Source organism: Dipodomys spectabilis, unplaced genomic scaffold (assembly GCF_019054845.1).
Source record: "Dipodomys spectabilis isolate Male_0828 unplaced genomic scaffold, ASM1905484v1 ptg000187l, whole genome shotgun sequence".
In the NCBI taxonomy this organism is placed as follows: Eukaryota; Metazoa; Chordata; class Mammalia; order Rodentia; family Heteromyidae; genus Dipodomys; species Dipodomys spectabilis.
Genome location: NW_024870864.1, coordinates 7786077 through 7789719, shown reverse-complemented (window position 1 = coordinate 7789719; position 3643 = coordinate 7786077). Strand labels below are relative to the sequence as shown.

The 3643-nt window shown below is 35.5% G+C and overlaps 1 long non-coding RNA gene across 1 annotated transcript; it reads left to right on the top strand.

Annotated features, from left to right (window-relative positions):
* The first annotated feature begins 1237 nt into the window (after nt 1–1237).
* LOC122121196 lies at nt 1238–3028 on the top strand. Its single transcript, XR_006149911.1, has 3 exons — nt 1238–1248; nt 1508–1513; nt 2953–3028. It is a non-coding gene; the product is annotated as an uncharacterized LOC122121196 (long non-coding RNA).
* Nucleotides 3029–3643: the final 615 nt, after the last annotated feature.

The window sequence follows — 3643 nt, the reverse complement described above, 5'->3', positions numbered from 1 at the left end:
GGAAACTGAGGCAGGAGAATCTTGAGTTTGAGGCTACCCTTGCTACATAGCAAGACTCACACAGCCAAATAAAACATTAACAATAAAACTTAATTCCAAGCTAAGAATTGAATTCAGGTTACATTAACACCAGAACTCTTTTTTTTTAATTATTGTACAAATTTTAATTGAATTGTCTTTTTGTGGAAGATAAACTGAGATCACAGAATTAAAACTATATTTACCAGCAATCATATCCTACAAAAGGAAAAAATTTAAATATACTCTACCAAGTATACCTTACTTTGTTGTTTTCTTTACTTTTGCCAAGAATTTCATGAAACAAGAATTTATATTCCAAAAGCCAAAACCAGAACCTCAAGTGAGTAGTTCTATCCCAATTCAGTTCTATTTATCCTTAGAGGAATCTTCTGTAATTAGAGGAATCTTGTTTTTTTTGTTTTTTTTTTAAGGTCCAGTCCTATTTTTGCCCAAGTAAAACTCTATGAAAATCACAAGAGACTCATAAGGCCATATTGAAATTATTATGGCTTTCTTTGTTAGGTGAGTATAGTATATAATAGTGATTCTTCAACTAGAAAATCCAAATTACAAATATAGAAATGCCCCAAACTCCATTGTTGAATTTATTTCTGTTAGAAATACTGAGCTGTTCACCACTTTGGAAACAAAGCTTTAATACTTGCTTTCCCAAGTGTCTCCTCCTAAAAACCATACCAATTTATCAGATCCCTATTCTCAACACACACACACACACACACACACACACACACACACACACACACACACACTCACTCACTGATCTCATTCAGAGGGAGAAATATTGAATTGTACATTTGAATAAGAAGCTAAACTTAGCCTACGTTGCTATCATTTCTCTATTCAGCTTAATGTATATTCTTTTACCTATGTAATCAAGGACTGCATGGATCTGTCAACATGTCAGCCCAAATAATCAAAACAGATCTGGCTAATAAAGAAAAAAACATGCAAACAAAATATATCTATTTCCTTATTCATCTGTGGATGGTTAGAAGTTCTTAGATATTCTTTCTGTGAATTTCTGATTCTATCATCATTGTCTAAAAACTAGTGAAAGATCTGTACATAATTTCTTGTGCTGGTTTTGTGTGATTACCAAACCATCTGCTTAATACACTTCTATGTAATCTTTAAAGTGTTTTCCTAAGAAGCCATGGCAAAGAAGTCCTGCAGGAAAATGAAAGTAAGCAAACTCTGTTCTAAAATGTATCTTCACCAAGTTCAAATATAACTATTAAAATGACATTTCAATTGTTTGCAGTTGAGAAATGGGGATATTCTATTTATTTCACAAATATAATCCCACATCGATTAACAGAAGGAAGGAACTATTTTACCAGTTTGCTTGAAATTTGAGGAGATTTCTAGAGAAAGAAATGCATTATCCAAAACAATGCAATTGTCTGGTTGCTCAATGGGAATTTATAAGTCTGTGGCCTGTTTACAGCACCAGGAGTCAGAACAGAATTATGTCATGAAAGTCAGGGGTGTCTTGCCAGCAGAGTTTGAAGAGACTGGGTATAAAACTTCTTTACCAAGTCCTCCATATCATGAACATGATAATGTAGAGTGACATCTTTCTAACATTCTAAGAAACCAGCCTACCAGTGCAGTTGTAAACATACCCAGGACAACAGTTGGAAGCTAGGCAAAATAATCCAGGAAAATTACCTTCTTAGATAAACAACATACCATAGATTTAAATGCATGTGTTTTTTTCTGGCACTGATAACAGACTAAGGTTTTGTGCACTAGAAATATTTAAGGTATACAATTATTTTAACAAGACATGCTGTGCTCCAGGAAAATGGGACAGTGAATTGATGTTAAAACTCAGGGTAACGTATTGAGCCCTGGAAAAATTTAAAGATTCATATGCCGTCTTTATTTTACAATAGTGTAATATTAATATGTTAACTGAAATAATCTATGTAATGTACTGAAATGAACTATTATAGTTCAAAAGAAAATCCTCAATCATTTTTACAGCTTTTAAAAAGTGCAAAGAAGTAAGCCAGACCCAGAGAAACCTAACTTATGTGGTTTCTCTTGTTTGTGGTAGCTAGAATGTGCTTCTGAATCTACAAATAAACACAATGAATGGTTAAACAACAACAACAGCACTGGGACATGTAAATTATACAGGTCTCTAGGCAGTCACACACAATGAGACCAAAGGAGGGTATTCTTAGGAGAGGAACACAAAGGTGTAATACCTCTGTGCACCTTACCATATAAAATAATATTTAGAAAAATGAACTCCAGGAAACAGAAACAAGAGGTTTTTTTTTCCTTTGTTGCTTTCTTTGTCATTCTCTTTTCCTTTTGTCTTTTTTGTCCATTTATCTGTCTTAGGTGTGTTAAAGGGGACACAGAAATAGTGGACCAAAGAGTGAACAGATGCAACAAATTGTACTCACTAGACACTAAGTTGAAAATGAAACGATGTACCTTGTGGGTGGGGATAGACGGAGAAACTGGGAAAGAGAGAAGGAAGGGGTTACATTGTTTAAAAAAGAAATGTACTGTTCACCTGACTTATATAACTTTAACCACTCTGTACATCACCTTTATAATAACAATAAAAAACCTAGCACTGTGCCTCACACCTATAATCCTATCTACTCAGGAAGTTGAGTTCTGAGGATCACTGTTCTAAGCCAACCCAGGCAGGAAAGTCCATGAGACACTTTATCTCCAGTTAACCACCAGAAAATCAGAAGTGTCCCTGTGACCCAAAGTGTGAGTGGTAAACTTGAACAAGTATTGCTCAGGGACAGTCCCCAGGCCTGGAGTTTAAGCCCCATGCCAAAAAAATTAAAATTAAAAATGCATGAAAAAATATGATCAGTTTTTGATATTCTATGCACCTCCTCCAATATAAAAAAGAATGTAATACAAAGTACAAAGAATTGGCTGGGATGTAGCTCCATAGCAAAGCACTTTCTTAGCAAGTGCAAGGTCCTGGGTTTGATCCCCAGTACCAGAGATACAAAGAATATAGTTAAGAAAAAAACAAAAACTGAGAAAAACTTCAAAGATTAAGCCACACATGGGCAACTTACCCCTGTAATTCCAGCTACTTAGGAGGCTGAGATCAGAGAGTCACAGTTCAAAGCCAGCCCAGCAAGGAAAACCCATGAGATTCTTATCTACAATTAGCTACACAAAAAGCTAGAAATGGAGCTGTGGCTCAAATGATAGACCTTTAGCCTTAAGCAGGAAAGCTCACAGACAGAGCCTAGGCCTTGAGTTCAAGCCCCAGGAGTGGCACACACACACACACACACACACACACACACACACCCCAAATAAGTACCAAGTTTTATTGCTTTCAGAGAAATATAATGTAAAGCAAACTACTATAACAGCATTTGTAAACTTCTGCTGTGATTTTCTACCTTCAGACTACCTCTGCCTAAGGAAGAGCTACAGACCTTTCTATTCAATGGATGGTGTTTCAAAACATTTATCATTCTATGTGGTAAGGCTCTATATCACTGCAGTAAAGAGCTTGGGGAAACTAGTTTGCCTTTATTAACACTTAGAAGAACAAAGGAAACTTTGCTTCATCAGGTTGGGATAAGATGTATCCATATCA